The sequence below is a fragment of the Ovis aries genome, chromosome 2 (genome assembly GCF_016772045.2).
Source record: "Ovis aries strain OAR_USU_Benz2616 breed Rambouillet chromosome 2, ARS-UI_Ramb_v3.0, whole genome shotgun sequence".
Taxonomy (NCBI): Eukaryota; Metazoa; Chordata; class Mammalia; order Artiodactyla; family Bovidae; genus Ovis; species Ovis aries.
This window is the reverse complement of record NC_056055.1, coordinates 209,491,645-209,505,922: the sequence shown is the minus strand read 5'-3', so window position 1 is coordinate 209,505,922 and position 14,278 is coordinate 209,491,645.

The window sequence follows — 14,278 nt, the reverse complement described above, 5'->3', positions numbered from 1 at the left end:
ATAATTCTAATGGCTGCTCCACCAGTCAGTTTCAAAACTGCTAATGGAACCTGAGACTTTTGAGTTTTTCATATACTCACAATATTAGAATGATTATTTACTTCCATTTCCCTACTATTTCCAGAGTGGAAATTCAAAGCCCTTTTGAATTTTCTTGATGAAAGTATTCACACAATTGTGTTTTAAGAAGATATATTTCACTTATATATCTTGAGTAGAAAAATATTTATTTCGGAGCCCCAAAGCCTGAATTTGAATAATTTGGGTCTGCCATTTACCAATTGTGTGACCTTATGTAGGTGTTACACAAGGGCTCCAAAATCACTGCAGATGGTGACTGCAGCCATGAAATTAAAAGATACTTGCTCCTTGGAAGAAAAGCTATGATCAACCTAGACAGCATATTAAAAGGCAGAGAAATTACATTGCTGACAAAGGTCCATCTAGTCAAAGCTATGGTTTTTCCAGTAATCATGTATGGATGTGAGAGTTAGACCATAAAGAAAGCTGAGCACCAAAGAATGATGCTTTTGAACTGTGGTGTTGGAGAAGACTCTTGAGAGTCCCTGGGACTGCAAGGAGATCCAACCAGTCAATCCTAAAGGAAATGAGTCCTTGATATTCATTGGAAGGACTGATGCTGAAGTTGAAGCTCCAATACTTTGGCCACTTTGATGTGAAGAACTGACTCACTGGAAAAGATCCTGATGTTGGGAAAGGTTGAAGGTAGGGGGAGACGGGGACGACAGAGGATGAGATGGTTGTATGGTATCACTGACTTGATGATGAGTTTGAGCAAGCTCCAGGAGTTGGTGATGCACAGGGAAGCTGACTGCATGCTGCAGTCCCTGGGGTTGCAAAGAGTCAGACACGAGTGAGCAACTGGACTGACTGTGTAATTGTTTTTCTGTGCCTCAATCTGTAAATAGAGAAAAAAATATCTGTCTCATTGGACTTCTGTAAGGACTAAAGATGACTGGTTAGTCTAAAGCCAGCACTTAGTAGGTACTTAAAGAATGTTAGTTTTTTTTCCCTTTATAGTATGTGACCATTTCTTTACTCAACTTAGCTCAAAGTTCTTTAGAAGACAAAGCCTGATGGGACAATTATTAAAAAAAAAAATGGAATAATTTTACACAAAATTTTTTACACACACCCAGGAGCAGATTAGAAATGTTGGAGTCACCTCTTTTCCAATTGATTATACATTTAATAAGTTATAAGTGTTATTGATTCTACTCCTGAATTATCTGTAGAGGCCATCCACTCCTCCCTGGACTTCACTTCTGACTTTCTCACTAAGGTAATTCCCAACTGGTCTTTTCAGCTCCTTTCTCTTTCAACTCTTATCTTCTACACTGTGTCAGCACCATTTTTCTAAAGTTCAGATATAATCATACTACGTTTCTTCTTAAATCTCTGTGATGGTTTTATGTGTCAACATAAAATTATGTAATTATGATGTTTAATTTTATGATTGTGGGTTACCCAGATTTTTGGTTAAACATTATTCTGGTGTGTCTGTGAGGGTGTTACTGGAAGAGATTTGAATTGGTAGACTGAGTAAAGCAGGGTGAACATTGGTGAAAATCATCCAATCCACTGGGATCTTGAATAGAACAAAAATATGGAAGTAGGAAAAAATTCTCTGTCTCTGCCTGACTGCTGAGCTGGAACACAGGTCTTCTCGGGCCCTGGAACTGGGACTTACACTCAGTCAGCTCCAGTTCTCAGACCTCTGGACCTGGGCTGGAATTGCCCTGGGATGGACACTGACTTTCCTGGAACTCTAGCTTACAGATGGCAGACTCTGAGACTTCTCCGCTTCTGTAATTTTGTGAATCAGTTCTTCATAATACATCTCTTTATGTATCATATTGGTTCTATTTCTCTGGAGTTGCCCATAGGTAAAAATTTGTCTTTACAAATACTTAGCATGGTATCACTCTAACAACTTTACTAGCCAATATTTCTTTCTTTCTAACCTCTTACATGCCAGTCTTCTATAAGACTTTCTGCTTGAAAAGTAGTTTTCTCTGTTTAGGATACCCTACCCTCTCTTCCCTACCTGGTGAACACCTACTCATCCTTCAGGACCCATTATGTCTTCAGGTCACTTGACCATGTAGCATTGGTGAGAGTCTAGAGTTGCATCTACTGCTGAAGTATAGGCTTGTCTAGTAGAATAACAATTGGGGTGGGTAGGTGGTCCCTTCTGCTGACAGCCCAGTGATGATGTATAAACATTTTATAAACTTCAAAACATTATGCCATTAACTTAATTATATTACTTAATAAGGTAAATCCTATGTTTAAAAAGTTGAAGATAGACTTTAAACAAAACATATAATATTTTTTTAAATGCTGTAAGAAACCACATTTTGCAATAAGAGGTCTACAAATTTAGTTAAGGAAGAATAACATAAACCAGCTTCAAAAGCAACTTACTCAACAATAAAGCTCGATCACGGGTACAACATTAAAATCATATACTGCTGTGTGTGCTAATTATAAAGTATATGAAATCTTAGTTTGCAATGAAAACCTCTAGTGAAAGTGAATAAAAGAATAATGCTTAAGTTGGTGATATTGCATTTTCTGATAATAAAAGTATGGCATCTTTTACAAATGTGATCTGCACACTTTAAATAAAGTAGGTATTGGTTAATCTACATGCAGACTCTGGGAGATAGGGAAGGACAGGGAAGCCTGACATACTGCAGTCCATGGGGCCGCAAAGAGTTGCACATGACGTAGCAACTGAACAACAACAACAGCAATGTGCAGAGAATATTGCTCCTCACTGCTTTAGTCAACCCACCAGGAACCAGTCAGCACACTTTTTCAGAATGTCCTCTATGCTCTGGACACTGCCAGGCATTGTGGGGATTATCAAGAAGTGTAAAGAGGTGGTGCTTATCCTCAGGGGGCTTTCAATCTGTTCTCTTGCTCAGCCTTGCTTCATCTCTCATTTTGTCTCCTAACCCTGTGCTCAAAACTTTGATTAATGAGCACTGTCTGTATCCATACCACTCTTCTGCATTGCAACACCAGCCCATCAAGTCCCTTGCTCCAGTTAGGACCACCCTGGTCTGTATCTGTGCCTCTTACAAGTAGATTTGAAACTAGTTAATGTAACTCCCATCTTACCCCAGAGGTCTCACCACTGTTTATAAGAATTAGTGCCCCTTATTTACATTTAATTGTATTTACTTCTGTCCCTCTGACTCTTTGTGTCTACACTCTCATTTCCAGATCCTCAGCTTATTGTTAGTTCTTTACGTTAAGAAAGCTTTTTGTTTTCTTCTTTTTTTCTGCTGCTGCTAAGTCGCTTCAGTTGTGTCCTACTCTGTGTGACCCCATAGACAGCAGCCCACCAGGCTCCCCCGTCCCTGGGATTCTCCAGGCAAGAACACTGGAGTGGGTTGCCATTTCCTTCTCCAGTGCATGAAAGTGAAAAGTGAAATGGAAGTCACTCAGTCATGTCCGACTCTTAGCGACCCCATGGACTACAGCCCACCAGGCTCCTCCGTCCATGGGATTTTCCAGGCAAGAGTACTGGAGTGGGGTGCCATTGCCTTCTCTTTTTTTCTAGAAGACTCTTAAAGTCCAAAATGACCCAGGGTAGGTATTATGTCACAACTTAAGCTCTTTCACCTGAGTTTTCACTAATGTCTTATCAGGAGAGAGGAAGAGTGAAACTAAGGGTAGGTGGAGGGATTGATTTGAAGAACCTGGAGTGGGGTGAGGACTCCTGAAAAAAAAAAGAGAAACTCCCAGGAGAGGTGGGAGACAGAGTTAATGACATGCTGTCTAGTCTATGCTTTTCTCTAACAACTGGCCCTGAGTAATTAAAATGGCTTCTCTACTCAGGGTCTAGTTTCGTGAACTCTGCTGCTCGACACTTTTTTTCTAGTGAATATTTATTACCCCAACTGTAATCCTTCATTTAACATAATATAAAAATTGTAGAAAAAGAGAGTAATTAGTAATAAATCATCATCTCATCCATTAGCAGCAAATAATGCCACTTTGTCAAAGTCATAATCATCAACCAGTCAGTTAGAGGTGATCATGTGTGCTCCCCAGCTGGAATCAATCCAGAAACAAACCACAGCTCCCGTTTATTATCCTAATTATGCCTTAATACGATGCTGTCTTTTTCTCCCATAAACTTGATAACAATAAAAGAGTAACAGTGAGAACTGACAGGATAAATGAGCAAGAAAGGTGGCCTGAGAAACTTCCCAGACCTGCCGCCCTGCCACCTCTCTTAATTTCTGATGCTGGAAAGGTTGTAAGATTGAGGAGGGAGCCGGACAGAACAGGGTAACTCTTGGGGTGTTGGGTTCATGACTCTATGGGATAATCTTTTGTCCGTTGGTCCCTTAATCCAGTTAGAATACAGGCAGTCCTCACTTTACACCATACCACGTTAACTGAAATGTGTGCACACCGGAACCGTGTCATTGTTTTACATGGCTCAGTGACACAGAGATTGTTACCGTGGAATTGCACAGAAGAGAGGACATGGTTCTGATATGCACACAATCGAGTTAGCGTGGTACCATGCAATGCGAGAACTGCCCGTGTAGTCTACTGCAAACAAATCTTTGTTAACTTGAGATTTATCAGACTGTTTGAAAGGGGTGAAGTTGATGGACAATGAATGCAAGAGATATAAATGAGGCTTTCTGACATCCTAACCTATTACCTGGAATGAAAAGTATACATCCTCTGAGTTAGGTGGATAAAACACCCTGATGCTGGGAGGGATTGGGGGCAGGAGGAGAAGGGGATGACCGAGGATGAGATGGCTGGATGGCATCACCGACTCGATGGACGTGAGTCTGAGTGAACTCCGGGAGATGGTGATGGACAGGGAGGGCTGGCGTGCTGCGGTTCATGGGGTCGCAAAGAGTCGGACACAACTGAGCAACTGAACTGAACTGAACTGAACCTGGTTTTCCTCCCAATCAAGATTGCATTCATCCTCATTCTCTCTATCCTAAACCATTTAGGGTTTAAATTCTATCGTATATTAGGATGGCTTGATTGCCATCCAGTTAGATGGTGACCAAAGATTGAGTCCAGGGCAGTGGCTTGTGGCCAGAAAGTTCACAAAAATCTCTAATGATTGGAAATAGTTTATACCCTGTTAGGTGATATGAGATTTACTTGCGATGGGCCTCAACTATAGAAGACTGATGCTCTGCAATTTAAAAATGTTACCAAACAAGAGCTATCATTTTCTGGTCCTTATCCTTAAGTCTCACTTTTAGCCATTTGTTATTTCATCCTATTCAGTCACCTTCCAGCTGAATCTCTTTCAGTTCCTTTAATGGACCGTGTGGCTCCTAGGCCCTGTTCCCCCATATAATCTTGCCTGGAAAGCCCTTTTCTTCTTACCTTCTCTACCCACTAGATGTCTCCTAGGTGTTCTTTTAGGCACCTTTGTAGAAATAAACCCTCCTTAAACCCTATAAGCAGAGTAAATCTCTTCATCCTTTACCCCACATACTGTCATTGCTTACTTGTTTTTATGTCTTCCTCACAGACTCATAGTTTGTTTAGGGCAGACAGTAGGTCGTCATCATCTTTATTTCCTCAGTGTGAACACAGTTCATGAACCATCTTATACGCTCAATAAATATTTACTGGCTCAACTTAATGACTCTTTTCAAGCCTGAATACAGATGGAGGAGATTGTCCATGAATGGTGTAAATATGCTGACGTAGGTTTCCTGGGGAAGGTGTACCTCTAGTGAACAGGGGATGAAAAGCAGTGGTAACTGAAGAGCGGTGATTGCTTTGAAGACGGTATCTACTCCCTCCCTGATTTTTACCCATTCCAGGTTCTAGAGGTAGAAAGTCACTCAGGTGAAAATCAGAAGAACTGAGGCTGAAGGCACCTTCTCTTCGGGGGATGCTCTGAGGATGACCCATCTAAACACACAGACACGCAGCCCAGGACTTGAAGGAAATTGGATTTTGCTGATGCCCATTATGCTGCAGTGTCCAAATCTGAATCTCTAGTCAAGTTCTGAGTGTCATTACAACATTATCAGCTGCCTAATGGACGTTGTGGATGGATGTTATTGGAACTTCAAACTTAATGAGTGTAAAACTAACTCATTATAATACCCCCCACCTCAGCTCCTTCTCCAGCCTTGTTAAGGTATCATCATTTTCTCATTCACCAGCCTCAAAGGTTGTGATTTTCTCCCTGCAGCCACTGATTAGCCTTAATCTCCTCTACTCTTCCCTTGTTCTATCTTTTAAATACTTTCTCCCTTCCCAGTTTCACTGTCACTGTCCTCTTGCAGCCTTGTTGTTCAGTGGCTCATTCATGTCTGACTCTTTGTGACCCCTGGACTGCAGCAAGCCAGGCTTCCCTGTCCTTCACTATCTCCCAGACTTTGCTTACTCACGTCCATTGAGTCAGTGATACAACCCCACCATCTTATCCTCTGCAGAGCAAAAGTGAATCTGCCTTCTCAAATAAAAATAGTATTCCATGGAAGAGATAGATCAATTAGCAACTCAAACAATTCAGTTCAGTTCAGTCACTCAGTTGTGTCTTAACTCTTTGTGACCCCATGGACTGCAATATGTCAGTTCATCACCAACTCCCGGAGCTTACTCAGAATCATGTCCATTGAGTCGGTGATGCCATCCAACTATCTCATCCTCTGTCATCCCCTTCTCCTTCCAGCTTCAATCATTCCCAGCATCAAGGTCTTTTCAACCGAGTCAGTTTTTCATATCAGGTGGCCAAAGTATTGGAGTTTCAGTGTCAGCATCAGTCCTTCCAATGAATATTCAGGACTGATTTCCTTTAGGATTGACTGGTTTGATCTTGCAGTTCAAGGGACTCTCAAGAGTCTTCTCCAACACCACAGTTCAAAAGCATCAATTCTTTGGCATTGAGGTTTCTTTATAATCCAACTCTTATGTCCATACGTGACTACCAGAAAAACCAAAGCTTTGACTAGACGGACCTTTGTTGGTAAATAATGTCTCTGCATTTTGATATGCTGTCTAGGTTGGTCATAACTTTTCTTCCTAGGAGCAAGCATCTTTTAATTTCAGGGCTGCAGTCATCACCGGCAGTGATTTTGGAGCCCCCCAAAATAAAGTCAGCCGCTGTTTCCACTGTTTCCCCATCTATCTGCCATGAAGTGATGGGACCATATGCCATGATCTTAGTATCCTGAATGTTGAGTTTTAAGCCAACTTTTTCACTGTCCTCTTTCACTGTCATCAAGAGGCTTTTTAGTTCTTCACTTTCTGCCATGAGGGTGGTGTCACTGGCATATCTGAGGTTATTGATATTTCTTCTGGCAATCTTGATTCCAGCTTGTGCTTCATCTAGTCCAGCATTTCTAATGATGTACTCTGCATATAAGTTAAATAAGCAGGGTGACAATATACAGCCCTGATGTATTCCTTTTCCTATTTGGAACCAGTCTGTTGTTCCATGTCCAGTTCTAACTGTTGCTTCTTGACCTGCATACAGATTTCTCAGGAGGCAGGTCAGGTGGTCTGGTATTCCCATCTCTTTCAGAATTTTCCACAGTTTGTTGTGATCTACACAGTCAAAGGCTTTGGCATAGTCAATAAAGCAGAAGTAGATGTTGTTCTGGCACTCTCTTGCTTTTTCTATGATCCAGTGGATGTTGACAATTTGATCTCTGGTTCCTCTGCCTTTTCTAAATCCAGCTTGCACATCTGGAATTTCATGGTTCACGTGCTGTTGAAGCCTGGCTTGGAGAATTTTGAGCATTACTTTGCTAGCATGTGAGATGAGTGCAATTGTGTGGAAGTCTGAACATTCTTTGGCATTGCCTTTTTTTGGAATTGGAATGAAAACTGACCTTTTCCAGTCCTGTGGCCACTGCTGAGTTTTCCACATTTGCTGGCATATTGAGTGCAGCACTTTGACAGCATCATCTTTTAGGATTTGAAATAGGTCAGCTGGAATTCCATCACCTCCACTAGCTTTATTCATAGTAATGCTGCCTAAGGCCCACTTGACTTCTCATTCCAGGATGTCTGGCTCTAGGTGAGTGATCATACCATCATGGTTATCTGAGTGGTAAAGATCTTTTTTGTACAGTTCTTCTGTGTATTCTTGTCACCTCTTCTTAATATCTTCTGCTTCTGTTAGGTCCCTACCATTTTTGTCCTTTATTGTGCCCATCTTCGCATGAAAAGTTCCTTGGTATCTCTAATTTTCTTGATGAGATCTCTAGTCTTTCCCATTCTATTGTTTTCCTCTATCTCTTTGCACTGATCAAAGAGGAAGGCTTTCTTATCTCTCCGTGCTATTCTTTGGAACTCTGCATTCAAATAGGTATATTTTTCCTTTTTTCCTTTGTGTTTAGTTTCTCTTCTTTTCACAGCTATTTGTAAGGCCTCCTCAGACAACCATTTTGCCTTTTGGCATTTCTTTTTCTTGGGGATGGTCTTGATCACTGCCTCCTGTACAATGTCATGAACCTCCATTCATAGTTCTTCAGGCACTCTATCAGACCTAATCTCTTGCATCTGTTTGTCACTTCCACTGTATAATCATAAGGGATTTGATTTAGATCATACCTGAATAGTCTAGTGATTTCCCCTACTTTCTTCAGTTTAAATCTGATTTTGGCAATAAGGAGTTCATGAAACTGAGCCATAGTCAGCTTCCTGTCTTATTTTTCCTAACTGTGTAGAGCTTCTCCATCTTTGGCTGCAAAGAATATAATCAATCTGATTTTGGTGTTGACCATCTGGTGATGTCCATGTGTAGAGTCTTCCCTTGTGTTGTTGGAAGAGGGTGTTTTCTATAACCAGTGCATTCTCTTGGCAAAATTTTGTTAGCCTTTGACCTGCTTCATTTTTACTCCAAGGCCAAATTTGCCTATTACTCTAGATTCCTACTTTTGCATTCCAGTCCTCTGTAATGAAAAGGACATCTATTTTTGGGTGTTCGTTCTAGAAGGTCATGTAGGTCTTCATAGAACCGTCCAACTTCAGCTTCTTCAGCATTACTTGTTGGGGCATAGACTTGGATTACTATAATATTAAATGGTTTGCCTTGGAAACGAACAGAGATCATTCTGCCATTTTTTAGATTGCATCCAAGTACTGCATTTCAGACTCTTTTGTTGACTATGATGGCTATTCCATTTCTTCTAACGGATTCTTGCCCATAATAGTAGATATAATGATTATCTGAGTTAAATTCACCCATTCTAGCCCATTTTAGTTAGCTGAGTCCTTAAATGTTGATGTTCACTCTTGCCATCTCCTGTTTGACCACTTCCAATTTGCTTTGATTCATGGACCTAACATTCCAGCTTCAGCCATGGACTATTTTAATAATCCTAAATTCCCTTGGCCTTAACACATCTCATTCCACAATTTATCCTGTATGCTATTATAACTGAATTACTCTTCCCATCTCATCATGCTACTCTCCTAATAAAAATATTCAGAAGTACGCAGCACAGTGCCATACAAAAAGTTTGTAAGTTCATTAAAATTACAAATTTTATTGCCCTTTGGAATTCTGACCGTAAGATTAAATATTTGAATTGCTGTAATACCTTCACTATTATAAATAGAATAATTTATATAGATTGCTAGATGTTTCGTGCTGTTAAAAGTATTTTTTCTGTGTTATTGTACTCGGTGTGGTGGAAACTGTATAAAGAGAAAAGTAGCAGAGCCCTTCATGTTCAGTAGAGCAAGTGAGACACTTAGAGTGCACTTTCTTCCTGTATCTATTCAACACATATTTATTACGTATTCACTGTGCATGGTGTTAGGGGCTTGGGTGTGTCAGGGAGAGAAGAATGGAGTGAGGAGAGATAAAGAGAATGTGATCCTGTTATGAACCAAATGTTTGTGGCCCTCCAAATTCACATGTTGAAATCCTAACCCCCCAGCGTGATGGTATTAGGACGTGGGGCTTTTGATAGGCAATTAGGTCTTGGGTGTGGAGCTTTCAGGTATAGGATTAATGTCCTTTTAAGATGAGATAACCAAGAGCTCGCTCTGTCTGCTATCTGCCATGGAAGGACCCAGCAGGTAGATGGCCACCTACATGTCAAGCAGTGGGCCTTCACTAGACTTTGGTCTATACATATGTAAATATACAGGAGGCGCAGGAGATGTGGTTTCCATCCCTGGGTTGGGAAGATCCCCTGGAGGAGGAAATGGCAATCTAGTCCAGTATTCTTGCCTGTAAGAATCCATGGACAGAGGAGCCTGGAGGGCTACAGTCCATATGGTCACAAAGGGTTGGATATGACTGAGCAGTTGAGCACACACTCACATACACAGATGTCATCTTTTCATCTCCTGGATGGAGTTATGTGCCCCAAATTGCTCAGTTACATGTCCCAGGAAAATCACCCCACCTCTTCTCTAGCTAGTATTGTTGCAGATGGTTTGACCTGTATTTTCTGACACTAGCAACTGGATTTTGATTAACAAAGGGATTGCACAGGGACCTAGTGAAGAAGTGTAAAATGTTACAATTATAGAGAGGGCTGAAACAAATCAAAAACTATGGTGTCTGGTGACATAAGGAAGACATTGCAGCATGAAATGCAGGGCACTGAAATAATGCCTCAGTAGGGTGATGTTTTTGCCACTGGTTGAGGTGGGGCTATATTATAAGATAGCCGCTTTCCAAAGCTTCAACTGTAATTTAAAGAATGTATGTAAGAAAATTAATATGATTTAAAAATTTAAAACTATAATAAGTTTTACATATGAATAATTTAATTGAGTAGTGTGAATTATTATTAGCCCTGCACCATATGATAAATCACCTAGTTAATTAAAAAATTCTGTTATCGAGGATATTAATAAATACGACATCAATCCTTGATTGGCTGTTCTCATTTTAGATACAAGGCAGTCCCAATAGCCACCTCTTTAACACAGACTTGGTTGGCAAAAAGTTATGCTTTCCTTGAACAGTGAAAGAAGAAGCTGTGAACTAGTATGGCAGACAGGTAACTGAATTAGCATTTACACTTGACAGTGTCACAAGTACAACTTTAAAGGGAAGCAAAAGGCAACTGAGAGAAAAGAACAGAGATACCTAGATAAGAGTGGGGGTGCCAAAGAATTCTTGAGGAATAAGCTTGAGCTGATATTGGAGGATGAGTGAGAGTTACTAGATGATGGAGGGGCTGAGGGCAACCCAGGCATCACAATTACAGATGCATGGAGGACACAAACAGCTCAGGACAGCAGAAATGAAATGTACACGTGGGAGAGGTGGGAGAGGTGGGAGAAAGGTAAGCAGGGACTAGGGACTTTGTGTGTTAAGCTTCAGAATTTGAACTCTGGCTGTAATTTACGGATCACCACTGAAGGACTTTAAAACACAACAGTGACCATTTCTTTAAATCTCTCAAGACATTTTTTAAAAGCCTTGAGTGCATTTGGGGCTAGTCATAATTGCATGGCAAATCAGGAAATGAGCAATTACTCCTATCTATAGGGTGTTATAGGAAAAACCTTGACTATCTATGAGGCTCTGATCAACAGAACTTCCAAGGAGTGACTGGGTCATTGTTCTCATGGGGCTTAACCAAAGGCCTTAGGGAGAAAGACAGTACTTTGAGAGAAGGAGGCTTTGTACTAGAGGGTGGGTACTGATTCAAATTCATGTGTGTTGAGTCCCAGCTGGGGCCTTGACATTGATCTTCTGTACTCCTGGATCTGAAATAAATTCAGAAATATCATCCTTTGGAATGAAAGCAAAAATGAGGGTGGGAGAGAAATGGGAAAAACAGAAAAGAATTAGCCTGACTTGAGTGAGAAATTCCCAGCAGGGTATTCTTTTAAGTAGCATGTATTCTGTTCTGTTCCATTAATTTTAAAAGGAGAACCACTAGAAATGACTTATCTGAGTAACCCAAAAGATTCAGATCAGCTAGTCAACTAATGGGACCCAGGTCACCTTTTACATGAATGATGCATGAGTGGATGATAGATACAAAGAGCTTTGCGAAGTCTGCTGATGTTCAGTGTCTAAGAAATTGAAGGGTTTCAGTCAGATGAATAAAGATTCTTCCAGTGTAGTGATTTCCTGTGTTTTAGAAGATTAACTAGTGTATGCTTTCGCTAACAGTTTATTTTTCTGCTTTGACAAAGAGAAAAATGAAAGAAAAAGAAAGAGTGATATGTACATGTATTAGGAAGATAGGGGATTTACAGAACTGTACTGTTTTACTGTTTCTGAACGACCCATTTTTAATGGAAAAGAGACCTGTGACCTTATTTGCATTTCAAATATTCTTGAAGTGGCATGGTGAAGATCAATGAATTGATTGTCAGAGAAACAGCATGAGTGACAAATTCCTTAGCAAAGAGAAAAGAAATATAAAGCAGGAGGATAGCAAGGTCTTCTCAATTCAGAAATAATGGAACAAAAACTTCTCCATTCTATTCCTGGTCTCATTTTTTTTTGAAAATTCAAGTAATCTGTGAGGATGAGAAGAAAAATGCTGACCTGAAAAGTGCAGTTTAATATTTTCTCAGTGCATAATTATGTGACATTTGATTACGGCCTGACATGTATTTTAGTGGTGGGCTGCATTTATCTTGTCCGGGATATTTTGAGAGGCGATACAATGTAATAGACAATGGGTTGTATTTGGAAGCTGAAGGCCACCTTTCCAGAAACTCAGTCCTCAACCATTCAGGGCCAGAGGGTGGGCTTCTTTTCAGAATGAAAATTCTTCTCAGAGTAGTGGAAACATTTATATATTCAGAGGAAGTCTCATTCTATAGAGCAGGGTGTATATTAATACTAGTCCTATGTCTCTAATAAAATAATCACTTCATATGTCATTGTTCCATACCTGAATGGCTTACAAGTACTTATCTTTACTGATTACTGACTGGGTTAGGCATCTTTAATAGCATCACCTGTGGAATATCAGGTGTCCTATCTGTGTGGAGATGCAGCAAGTTCAGGGCAGTTCCTTTTCACGTCCCTCCTCCACTGAGGGGTACGGAGCTGGTCTGTAGACTTTCCATATTGTTCATTACATCTCATTTCCCACCTTGTCTGAATGGAGGGAGGCTGGATAAGGACCTACCCTGATTCAAGAACAGGTTGTGTAGGGACATGGCAAGAAGAATGAGATTGCTAACTTAGGGGTTTGGGGAATGGAAATATGATTAGAAATCTTAGCATGAGCCCAGAGTTAGATAATTTGATGTCCTATGTGGATACTCATTGTAGAATTGAGTTGTGTCCCCCCAAAAGAGATGTCTAAAACCTGACTTTTAACAAGTGTAAATGTGACCTATTTGGAAATAGGATATTTGCGTGTGTGCTAAGGCTGTGTGGCTTCCAGCTCTGTTCAACCCCATGGTTTGAAGCCCACCAGGCTTCTCTGCCCATGGGATTCTCAGGCAAGAATACTGGAGTGGGTTGCCAGGCTCTCCTCCAGGGGAACTTCCTGACCCATGGATTGAACTTGCGTCTCTTAAGTCTCCTGCATTGGCAGGTGGGTTCTTACCACTAGCGCCACCTGGGAGGCCCCAGAGCCTCTGCAGATGTATTTTAGTTAAGAATCTCAAGATGAAATTATCCTGAATTTAAGGGGTGGGCCCCAAATACAATGACTGATGTCCTTATAAGAGAAAAGGAGATTTGAGATACAGAAGCCTCACATGGGGAGAGGCCATGTGCAGACAGGGGCAGAGATTAGAGCTATGCTGCCATAAGCCAAGCAATATCTGGAACCACCAGAAGCTAAAGTGTCAAACAGCCTTTGGAGAGAGAATGACCCTGCTGACATCGTGATTTTGTATGTCACTAGAAAAGGTCTCCATAGTCTGGAACTAAGTGAGAATGAATTCCTGTTTTTTAAGCCACCAAATTTGTGGTAAGCTGTTACAGCAGCCCAAGAAACCTAATAAACTTCTGAAAACATCACTACTCTGGGGACTCCAGTAAGAACCCCACACCATTGGGAGAAAAGGTCCAACAGGGGGTTATGGTTTGGCTGGCTTGATTCACCCTAACACTGGAAGCAAAATGGGGTCACTACTACAGTGTGAGAGGGAGGGGTGGACATCCAGTGGCAGAAATTAATGGAACACTCTCAGTCATCCTGTATAAATGGGACTGCCATCGACTCAGATCCTGCAGGAAGAAAACTCTGGGTCACTCTTTGAGGCCAAGAATACCCAGTTGAGGTTCTGACTGAAGGCAGAGGAACCTTTAGAATGGGAGGAAATCCATCAGTTCAGTTTA